Source organism: Pseudophryne corroboree (assembly GCF_028390025.1).
Source record: "Pseudophryne corroboree isolate aPseCor3 chromosome 3 unlocalized genomic scaffold, aPseCor3.hap2 SUPER_3_unloc_1, whole genome shotgun sequence".
NCBI lineage: Eukaryota > Metazoa > Chordata > Amphibia > Anura > Myobatrachidae > Pseudophryne > Pseudophryne corroboree.
This window is the reverse complement of record NW_026967493.1, coordinates 6,970,231-6,982,916: the sequence shown is the minus strand read 5'-3', so window position 1 is coordinate 6,982,916 and position 12,686 is coordinate 6,970,231.

The window sequence follows — 12,686 nt, the reverse complement described above, 5'->3', positions numbered from 1 at the left end:
CACGTCCCTGGTTGGACCCCTACATAGATCTGCCTAGTTGCAACGGTTTTGTAGTAGCTTCATATAGTTAGAATTAGAGATGAGCGGGTTCAGTTTACGCGGTGTTACTCGGATCTCAAAACGGCATCTTATTGGCTCACAGATGATATATAAGGGGGGGGGGGGCACCAATATTTTTCTTGCCTCCGGTCAACTGGGATAAACTTACGCCACTGAACCTCACCCTGGAAATCATCTACCTGCTGACTGGGTAGGTGAGGGAGTATGGGGGGGGGAGGGGGTCACAGGGACATCACTCTTATCTCTATCACTAACACTGGGACCTGACTGGGGATGTGAGGGAGTCTGGCAGTGTCACAGGGACATTACTCTTATCTCTATTACTAACACAGGGTCCTGACTGGGGAGGTGAGGGAGTCTGGGAGTGTCACAGTGACATTACTCTTATCTCTATTACTAACACAGGGACCTAACAGGGGAAGTGAGGGAGTCTGGGAGTGTCACAGTGACTTCACTCTTATCTATATTACTAACAAAGGGACCTGACTGGGGAGGTGAGGGAATCTAGGAGTGTCAAAGTGACGTCACTCTTATCTCTATTACTAACACAGGGACCTAACTGGGGAGGTGAGGGAGTCTGGGAGTGTCACAGTGACTTCACTCTTATCTCTATTACTAACACAGGGATCTGACATGGGAGGTGAGGGAGTCGGGGAGCGTCACATTGACGTCACTGTTTTCTCTATTACTAACACATGGACCTGACTGGGGAGGTGAGGGAGTCTGGGGGCGTCACAGTGATGCCACTATTATCTCTATTACTAACATAGGGACCTGACTGGAGAGGTGAGAGATTATGGGAATGTGATAATGAATATGACCAAAGACTGTTCTTGTTCAAACTTTCTTCAGCAGCATAGTGATTACACCATATCTACCTTTTTAAAAAGTTTTAATTGAGTCATCATCAAAACATTTTTACTTGCAACAAAAATAGATTGAAACATATTACATGTAAACTATAATATTCTCTATATTTAACTGTTAATATGTGTTATTTATATCAATTCAAATAGCATTGCAATTATGTAGTAATCATCTGGGACAGAGAGGCTTGTATTGATACATACAAACACTGCTTTGAGACAGAATTGCAAAATGCATATTCAACAATTAATCCACCCCATACTACTAGAGCTGCTCGCACAGTATAACTCTCCATAATAACTCATAATAACCCTTAACAGCAATAAACATACACAAGTTACACTGCGTATACACTCCTGTATACAATCCTACAGAACACGGTAAACCCCATACACTCCAGTACAACCCCATTTTCTGCAATTCTATACTTTTTACACACAGGATAATCAGGTACTGAAGAAAACATCTGGTGAGTGTGAGACACCTAGCAGTCGCCCCCGTGTGTCAGATGAGCTGACCAGGACTCAGAGCCCCATCACGGTGCCTCCACCTCACTCACTGAAACATGAGAGACACAATGACCAGAAGGTCCTGGATCTCACCAATAAGATCATTCAGCTGCTGACTGGAGAGGTGACTGCTGGGAATGGGACATTATACAGTAACACCAGGGAATGTGTCTGGGTGATGACTGGAGAGGTGACTGCTGGGAATGGGGCATTATACAGTAACACCAGGGGATGTGTCTGGGTGATGACTGGAGAGGTGACTGCTGGGAATGGGGCATTATACAGTAACACCAGGGGATGTGTCTGGGCGATGACTGGAGAGGTGACTGCTGGGAATGGGACATTATACAGTAACACCATGGGATGTGTCTGGGTGATGACTGGAGAGGTGACTGCTGGGAATGGGGCATTATACAGTAACACCAGGGGATGTGTCTGGGTGATGACTGGAGAGGTGACTGCTGGGAATGGGGCATTACACAGTAACACCAGGGGATGTGTCTGGGTGATGACTGGAGAGGTGACTGCTGGGAATGGGGCATTATACAGTAACACCAGGGGATGTGTCTGGAGAGGTGACTGCTGGGAATGGGACATTATACAGTAACACCAGGGGATGTGTCTGGGTGATGACTGGAGAGGTGACTGCTGGGAATGGGATATTATACAGTAACACCAGGGGATGTGTCTGGGTGATGACTGGAGAGGTGACTGCTGGGAATGGGTCATTATACAGTAACACCAGGGGATGTGTCTGGGTGATGACTGGAGATGTGACTGCTGGGAATGGGACATTATACAGTAACACCAGGGGATGTGTCTGGAAAGGTGACTGCTGGGAATGGGACATTATACAGTAACACCAGGGGATGTGTCTGGAGAGGTGACTGCTGGGAATGGGACATTATACAGTAACACCAGGGGATGTGTCTGGAGAGGTGACTGCTGGGAATGGGGCATTATACAGTAACACCAGGGGATGTGTCTGGGTGATGACTGTATCATTGTGTGTGTCATGTTCCTATAAGGTGTGAGGATGTCACTGTCTATTTCTCCATGGAGGAGTGGGAGTATATAGAGGAACACAGGGGTCTGTACAAGGACGTGATGATGGAGAATCACCGGCCCCTCACATCACTGGGTAAGAGGAGACTGTCATGTAGTGTAATGGAGAGAGCAGCTATGGGGCCACCTATATACACATCATCTGATAATCACATATATACAATGTACCCAGTCACTGTGTGTATCCTACAGATGGAGCCAGTAACAGGAATACCCCAGAGAGATGTCCCCGTCCTCTGTATTCCCAGGATGATACAGAGGAGAATCACAGTGTCCCACAAGTAGATAGACCTTATAATCCAATCAAATGCATGATGTGATCTATATAGAAGCTTCATGGATTTTATACATGGATTTTCTTCTGTGCAAGATCAATTCATTGGACATTTTTATACTATTTAGGGTGAAGATCAGACTGATAATAAGAATTTACTTACCGATAATTCTATTTCTCATAGTCCGTAGTGGATGCTGAGAACTCCGTAAGGACCATGGGGAATAGCGGCTCCGCCGGAGACTGGGCACAAATAGAAAGCTTTAGTACTACCTGGTGTGCACTGGCTCCTCCCCCTATGACCCTCCTCCAAGCCTCAGTTAGGATACTAGGCCCGGACGAGCGTACACAATAAGGAAGGATTTTGAATCCCGGGTAAGACTCATACCAGCCACACCAATCACACCGTATAACTTGTGATCTGAACCCAGTTAACAGTATGATAAACAGAGGAGCCTCTAGAAAAGATGGCTCACTACAACAATAACCCGATTTAGTTAACAATAACTATGTACAAGTATTGCAGACAATCCGCACTTGGGATGGGCGCCCAGCATCCACTACGGACTATGAGAAATAGAATTATCGGTAAGTAAATTCTTATTTTTCTCTGACGTCCTAGTGGATGCTGGGAACTCCGTAAGGACCATGGGGATTATACCAAAGCTCCCAAACGGGCGGGAGAGTGCGGATGACTCTGCAGCACCGAATGAGAGAACTCCAGGTCCTCCTCAGCCAGGGTATCAAATTTGTAGAATTTAGCAAACGTGTTTGCCCCTGACCAAGTAGCTGCTCGGCAAAGTTGTAAAGCCGAGACCCCTCGGGCGGCCGCCCAAGATGAGCCCACTTTCCGTGTGGAATGGGCTTTTACAGATTTTGGCTGTGGCAGGCCTGCCACAGAATGTGCAAGCTGAATTGTACTACAAATCCAACGAGCAATAGTCTGCTTAGAAGCAGGAGCACCCAGCTTGTTGGGTGCATACAGAATAAACAGCGAGTCAGATTTTCTGACTCCAGCCGTCCTGGAAACGTATATTTTCAGGGCCCTGACTACGTCCAGCAACTTGGAGTCCTCCAAGTCCCTAGTAGCCACAGGTACCACAATAGGCTGGTTCAGGTGAAACGCTGAAACCACCTTAGGGAGAAATTGAGGACGAGTCCTCAATTCTGCCCTATCCGTATGAAAAATTAGGTAAGGGCTTTTATAGGATAAAGCCGCCAATTCTGACACGCGCCTGGCTGAAGCCAGGGCCAATAGCATTACCACTTTCCATGTGAGATATTTTAAGTCCACAGTGGTGAGTGGTTCAAACCAATGTGATTTTAGGAACCCCAAAACCACATTGAGATCCCAAGGTGCCACTGGAGGCACAAAAGGAGGCTGTATATGCAGCACCCCTTTGACAAACGTCTGAACTTCAGGAACTGAAGCCAGTTCTTTTTGGAAGAAGATCGACAGGGCCGAAATTTGAACTTTAATGGACCCTAATTTTAGGCCCATAGACAGTCCTGTTTGCAGGAAATGCAGGAAACGACCCAGTTGAAATTCCTCTGTAGGGGCCTTCCTGGCCTCGCACCACGCAACATATTTACGCCAAATACGGTGATAATGCTGCACGGTTACATCCTTCCTGGCTTTAATCAGGGTAGGGATGACTTCATCCGGAATGCCTTTTTCCTTCAGGATCCGGCGTTCAACCGCCATGCCGTCAAACGCAGCCGCGGTAAGTCTTGGAACAGACAGGGTCCCTGCTGGAGCAGGTCCCTTCGTAGAGGTAGAGGCCACGGGTCCTCCGTGAGCATCTCTTGAAGTTCCGGGTACCAAGTCCTTCTTGGCCAATCCGGAGCCACGAGTATAGTCCTTACTCCTCTCCTTCTTATGATTCTCAGTACCTTGGGTATGAGAGGCAGAGGAGGGAACACATACCAGAGCGTCCACAGCTATTGCCTGAGGGTCCCGTGACCTGGCGCAATACCTGTCTAGTTTTTTGTTGAGGCGTGACGCCATCATGTCCACCTTTGGTTTTTCCCAACGGTTCACAATCATGTGGAAAACTTCTGGGTGAAGTCCCCACTCTCCCGGGTGGAGGTCGTGCCTGCTGAGGAAGTCTGCTTCCCAGTTGTCCACTCCCGGAATGAACACTGCTGACAGTGCTATCACATGATTTTCCGCCCAGCGAAGAATCCTTGCAACTTCTGTCATTGCCCTCGTGCTTCTTGTGCCGCCCTGTCTGTTTACGTGGGCGACTGCCGTGATGTTGTCCGACTGGATCAGCACCGGCTGACCTTGAAGCAGAGGTCTTGCTAGGCTTAGAGCATTGTAGATGGCCCTTAGCTCCAGGATATTTATGTGAAGTGATGTCTCCAGGCTTGACCACAAGCCCTGGAAATTTCTTCCCTGTGTGACTGCTCCCCAGCCTCTCAGGCTGGCATCCGTGGTCACCAGGACCCAGTCCTGAATGCCGAATCTGCGGCCCTCTAGAAGATGAGCACTCTGCAACCACCACAGAAGAGACACCCTTGTCTTTGGGGACAGGGTTATCCGCTGATGCATCTGAAGTTGCGATCCGGACCATTTGTCCAGCAGATCCCACTGGAACGTTCTTGCGTGGAATCTGCCGAATGGAATCGCTTCGTAGGAAGCTACCATCTTTCCCAGGACTCTTGTGCATTGATGCACTGAGACTTGCCCTGGTTTCAGGAGGTTTCTGACTAGGTCGGGTAACTCCCTGGCTTTTTTTTCCGGAAGGAACACCTTTTTCTGGACTGTGTCCAGAATCATCCCTAGGAACAGAAGACGTGTTGTCGGAATCAGCTGCGATTTTGGGATATTTAGAATCCAGCCGTGCTGCCGTAGCACTACTTGAGATAGGGCTACTCCGACTACTAACTGTTCTCTGGATCTTGCTCTTATCAGGAGATCGTCCAAGTAAGGGATAATTAAAACGCCTTTTCTTCGAAGAAGAATCATCATTTCGGCCATTACCTTGGTAAAGACCCGAGGTGCCGTGGATAATCCAAACGGCAGCGTCTGAAACTGAAAGTGACAGTTTTCTACCACAAACCTGAGGTACCCTTAATGAGAAGGGTAAATGGGGACATGGAGGTAGGCATCTTTGATGTCCAGAGACACCATATAGTCCCCCTCTTCCAGGTTCGCGATCACCACCCTGAGTGACTCCATCTTGAATTTGAACCTCTGTATGTAAGTGTTCAAAGACTTCAGATTTAAAATTGGTCTCACCGAGCCGTCCGGCTTCGGTACCACAAACAGCGTGGAATAATACCCCTTCCCTTGTTGCAGGAGGGGTACCTTGATTATCACCTGCTGGGAATACAGCTTGTGAACTGCCTCCAATACTGCCTCCCTGTCGGAGGGAGACGTTGGTAAAGCAGACTTCAGGAACCGGCGAGGGGGAGACGTCTCGAACTCCAATTTGTACCCCTGAGATACTACTTGCAGGATCCAGGGGTCCACCTGCGAGTGAGCCCACTGCGCGCTGAAATTCTTGAGACGGGCCCCCACCGTGCCTGAGTCCGCTTGTAAGGCCCCAGCGTCATGCTGAGGACTTGGCAGAAGCGGGGGAGGGCTTTTGTTCCTGGGAAGTGGCTGTCTGTTGCAGTCTTTTTCCCCTTCCTCTGCCCCGGGGCAGAAAAGAGGAACCTTTTGCCCGCTTGCCCTTATGGGGACGAAAGGACTGAGCCGGATAAGACGGCGTCTTTTTATGTTGAGAGGCTACCTGGGGTAAAAATGTGGATTTCCCAGCAGTTGCCATGGCCACCAGGTCCGATAGACCGACCCCAAATAACTCCTCCCCTTTATAAGGCAATATTTCCATATGCCGTTTAGAGTCCGCATCACCTGACCACTGTCGCGTCCATAATCCTCTTCTGGCAGAAATGGACAGCGCACTCACTCTTGAAGCCAGAGTGGAAATATCCCTCTGTGCATCTCGCATATATAGAAATGCATCTTTTAAATGCTCTATAGTCAACAATATACTGTCCCTATCCAGGGTATCAATATTTTCAGTCAGGGAATCCGACCAAGCTACCCCAGCGCTGCACATCCAGGCTGAGGCGATTGCTGGTCGCAGTATAACACCAGTATGTGTGTATATACTTTTTAGGATATTTTCCAGTTTTCTGTCACCTGGTTCCTTGAGGGCGGCCGTATCCGGAGACGGTAACGCCACTTGTTTTGATAAGCGTGTGAGCGCTTTATCCACTCTAGGGGGTGTTTCCCAACGCGCCCTAACCTCTGGCGGGAAAGGGTATAATGCCAATAACTTTTTAGAAATTATCAGTTTTTTATCGGGGGAAACCCACGTTTCATCACACACCTCATTTAATTCGTCTGATTCAGGAAAAACTACAGGTAGTTTTTTCACACCCCACATAATACCCTTTTTATTGGTACTTGCAGTATCAGAAATGTTTAACACCTCTCTCATTGCCGTGATCATGTAACGTGTGGCCCTACTGGAAGTCACGTTTGTCTCCTCACCGTCGACACTGGAGTCAGTATCCGTGTCGACGTCAGTATCCACCACCTGAGGTAACGGCCTTTTTAGAGCCCCTGATGGTTTCTGAGTCGCCTGGACAGGGACTAGCTGATTAGTCGGCTGTCTCATGTCATCAACTGTCTTTTGTAAAGAGCTGACATTGTCACGTAAATCCTTCCATAAAGCCATCCACTCAGGTGTCGACTCCCTAGGGGGTGACATCTCTATTATAGGCAATTGCTCCGCCTCCACATCATTTTCCTCCTCATACATGTCGACACAAACGTACCGACACACAGCACACGCACAGGGAATGCTCTGATAGAGGACAGGACCCCACTAGCCCTTTGGGGAGACAGAGGGAGAGTATGCCAGCACACACCAGAGCGCTATATATAGATATAGGGACAACCTTATATAAGTGTTTCTCCCTTATAGCTGCTGTATTGTTAATATCCCGCCAATTAGTGCCCCCCTCTCTTTTTTACCCTGTTTCTGTAGTGCAGGACTGCAGGGGAGAGCCAGGGAGACGTCCTTCCAGCGGAGCTGTGAGGGAAAATGGCGCCTGTGTGCTGAGGAGATAGGCTCCGCCCCCTTCTCGGCGGCCTTTCTCCCGCTTTTTGTGAAAATCTGGCAGGGGTTAAAATTCATCCATATAGCCCAGGAGCTATATGTGATGTATTTTTAGCCAGCCAAGGTGTTTCTATTGCTGCTCAGGGCGCCCCCCCCCAGCGCCCTGCACCCTCAGTGACCGGAGTGTGAAGTGTGCTGAGAAGCAATGGCGCACAGCTGCAGTGCTGTGCGCTACCTTGTGGAAGACAGGATGTCTTCTGCCGCCGATTTGCCGGACTCTTCTTGCTTCTGGCTCTGTAAGGGGGCCGGCGGCGCGGCTCTGGGACCGAGCTCCAAGGCTGGGCCTGTGATCGGTCCCTCTGGAGCTAATGGTGTCCAGTAGCCAAGAAGCCCAATCCACTCTGCACGCAGGTGAGTTCGCTTCTTCTCCCCTTAGTCCCTCGATGCAGTGAGCCTGTTGCCAGCAGGTCTCACTGAAAATAAAAAACCTAAACTAAAACTTTCACTAAGAAGCTCAGGAGAGCCCCTAGTGTGCACCCTTCTCGTTCGGGCACAAAAATCTAACTGAGGCTTGGAGGAGGGTCATAGGGGGAGGAGCCAGTGCACACCAGGTAGTACTAAAGCTTTCTATTTGTGCCCAGTCTCCTGCGGAGCCGCTATTCCCCATGGTCCTTACGGAGTTCCCAGCATCCACTAGGACGTCAGAGAAATTAAAGTTGATGAGATAGAGCAAGAAGAAGAGACGTATGTAAGGGGTGATCAGCAGTGTAAGGAGGAGGAAATCCCTACAGGTATCAGCACAGGTGAGTAATAATCACTGAGTACAGAGTCATATATTCTCCTTGTTCTGTCACTACAGCAATTTCTTATCCTACATCCTTCTCTGTCACTACAGACTAATGAGGGAAATGTATAGACATAGGAGCAACCAGTTCTTATTATACTCCTGCTCTCTCCCACACATCATGTTACCAGCCCTGAGATCTGACCAGTCTCCTCCCCACACTCTCTGGTGTATCTCATACATCAGGAGACATCAGCCCCTATTATACTCCTGCTCTCCCCCTCACTTGATGTCACTGTGTGTTACCAGCCCAGAGATCTGACCAGTCTCCTCCCCACACTCTATGGTGTATCTCATACATCAGGAGCCATCATTCCCCTATTATACTCCTGCTCTACCCTCACATCATGTCACTGTGTGTTACCAGCCCAGAGATCTGACCAGTCTCCTCCCCACACTCTCTGGTGTATCTCATACATCAGGAGCCATCATTCCCCTATTATACTCCTGCTCTCCCCCTCACATCATGTCACTGTGTGTTACCAGCCCAGGGATCTGACCAGTCTCCTCCCCACACTCTCTGGTGTATCTCATACATCAGGAGACATCAGCCCCCTATTATACTCCTGCTCTCCCCCTCACATCATGTCACTGTGTGTTACCAGCCCAGATATCTGACCAGTCTCCTCCCCACACTCTCTGGTGTATCTCATACATCAGGAGCCATCAGTCCCTATTATACTCCTGCTCTCCCCCTCACATCATGTCACTGTGTGTTACCAGCCCAGAGATTGGACCAGTCTCCTCCACACACTCTGTGGTGTATCTCATACATCAGGAGCCATCAGCCCCTATTATACTCCTGCTCTCCCCTCACATCATGTCACTGTGTGTTACCAGCCCAGAGATCTGACCAGTCTCCTCCCCACACTCTCTGGTGTATCTCATACATCAGGAGCCATCAGTCCCTATTATACACCTGCTCTCCCCCTCACATCATGTCACTGTGTGTTACCAGCCCAGAGATCTGACCAGTCTCCTCCCCACACTCTCTGGTGTATCTCATACATCAGGAGCCATCAGCCCCTATTATACTCCTGCTCTCCCTCTCACATCATGTCACTGTGTGTTACCAGCCCAGAGATCTGACCAGTCTCCTCCCCACACTCTCTGGTGTATCTCATACATCAGGAGCCATCAGCTGCTATTATACTCCTGCTCTCCCCCGTACATCATGTCACTGTATGTTACCAGCCCAGAGATCTGACCAGTCTCCTCCCCACACTCTCTGGTGTATCTCATATATCAGGAGCCATTAGCCCCTATTATACTCCTGCTCTCCCTCTCACATCATGTCACTGTGTGTTACCAGCCCAGAGATCTGACCAGTCTCCTCCCCACACTCTCTGGTGTATCTCATACATTCCTGTACAGAGGGCTTAAGTCTCATTGTAATGATCCAGTCACAACCTATGGGAAGTGACACGTATTGCACAGCTGCGGGGAAGCAGCAGTACAATACCATACAAATGAAATACAAATGCAGCTCTAGGTGCAGGAGATGGACAGGACCTGCCAACATCTGCGAGATCCAAGTGCTGCGTTGAGGACACAGAATTGGATCACCATTATGATTGTAACAGCCTTTGGGCCATCTCAGACTGCCGGTCGGATCCAGCCGGGTTCAGGAAGTCATGCCTACAAAATGGGGACAACCTGCTCCCAATTTGTTAAACAGACCCGGTCTCCGACTCCACACACCACAGCATGTCAATCATGATGCGACTTAGGGCGGTCTGCCAGTAGTATCGCAGGATTCGTTCACAGACCCCCAAACATCAGATTTGTACAAATCCTAATTGGGCCCACTGTGCTTAGTACCTATGACCGCCCACCAGTGCATTATTATATGTGATATCATCCATTGTCTCTGTGTAATAATTACTGCCTGTAAATCGCAATGACATGTACACTAACACTGCAATGCTAAAGGAAAAAAACAGGCGAGTCTCACAGGATAAAATAGTCCCCTCCTCTTCGGCTCTTACACCCAATCACAGGACACACACAGAACTCAGTCCATCTTTCCTGTCCCTGCTGCTCTGTCCTGTTTCTCTTTATCCACTGATCTGTGTCTGTGTCCTTCTTAGTCCTTCCTTCGCTTTTAGCTGCTGTATATCTGAGTCCTGCTCCTCCGCTCTGTGCTGTCATCATTCAGGCTGTTCTCCTTTTCTGCCGTCCCTCTGTGTCCTGCTGTCCTCTACTGCTCTGTTTTTTGTCCTCCTTCCTTCTCCGTGTGTGCACAGAATCTTCATCCTAATTCAGAGTTGATCGCAGCAGCAAATTTGTTAGCAGTTGGGCAAAACCATGTGCACTGCAGGGGGGGGGGGCAGACGTAACATGTGCAGAGAGAGTTAGATTTGGGTGGGGTGTGTTCAAACTGAAATCTAAATTGCAGTGTAAAAATAAAGCAGCCAGTATTTACCCTGCACAGAAACAAAATAACCCACCCAAATCTAACTCTCTCTGCACATGTTACATCTGCTTCCCCTGCAGTGCACATGGTTTTGCCCAACTGCTAACAAATTTACTGCTGCAATCAACTCTGAATTGCCCCCATTGTTGCTTGTGGTTCATGAGACACCAGCGACTTCATTGGTTTATTTTGCTACCTGTAATCCACCCGGAGAGCTATGTGAAGTGTAGACCCATGGCCAGATCTTGCTCCAAATGTAGCCGGTGTCCACTCTACTTCTGGGGCTGCCTAATGTGTGAGCAGTGTCTATGGGGAGAGTCTGTAGTCGACTACTTTGGTGTTACTATGTCACTGACCAGTGGGGCTTCCTGTCCTATAACACTGGATGGACCAGGTGTAGGAGTTGGAATTGTTATACAATACGGTCTGTATTTTGTCCGGAGTTGACGTCACACGCAGCCGCCGCGATCGAGAAGAATGCTGCAGGCCTCCTGCAGGCGCAGCTAAGCTGCATCAGCAGGAGGCTTCACTAATGTCACGATGAAGCAGAAATTGCGAGGCGATCGGAATTTCAGCTTCATCAAGGGGGGGCAGGCGGCGGTCAGCATGCTAGGAAAAGGATTGCAAATGATGCTAATTAGCAGAATTTGCAATCCTTACTGAATTAGGCCCTATATTCCTACATGTATAGTTGGAATTGTTGGCAGAGTGTTGCGGTGTCGGATAGGGATGTACAGTAATGACGTGTTTTGTAGTTATATGTAACTGCTGGACATCACACACTCGCTTACTGTATGGACAATTTAGGGCAATATAGCCTGCCCCTCCCCTCAGCATAAGATTCTTCTGAGGAAGGACACAAGTGTCCGAAACTTGTTAAGCCAGGTGAAGTTTGGACCTACGTACTATTGGTGGACCTTTGGTACTCTGCAGTCACTGAACCTGATGTGGATTTCTAACCAATACAAACTGTTTTCTCTAAGGGCTGGGGATTTTCTTCCACTTGAGTATATGTTTTTCACTAAGGGAAGAGCCGCCATCAAAGGGGTACTGTGGGTACACCTGTCCCGGGCCCGGCCACTCTGACAGAGAGTGGAGGTCCCGGGACGCTCATGCCGCTTCCCGTCGGCGCCGGGCCATGGGCTACTGTCGGCTACCCGCCGCCTTCGCATCAGTGACGAGCAGGAGAAAGCAGATGCAGAAGAACCCTGCTGGCTGCCACTCGCTGTACAATAACATTTATTGTATGGCGTGGCGTGATGTCAAGCGACGCCAATGAAGAGAAGAAGAGCTGCGTCCGCCTCTGCCAGCTTGGGGCACAGAGTGGGAGTGCCGAGTATGAGTGGGACAGAAGAAAAAGAGGAGTCGGACCATCGGTACAGTCTCAGTCTCTATCTCATAGAAACATAGAATATGACGGCAGATAAGAACCATTTGGCCCATCTAGTTTGACCCTTTTTTTACCATATTTTTACGTCAAACCTTATTTGTCCTTTGTTTCTTTGTAAGGATATCCTAATGTCGATCCTATGGATGTTTAAATTGCTCTACTGTTGTAGCCTCTAACCACCTC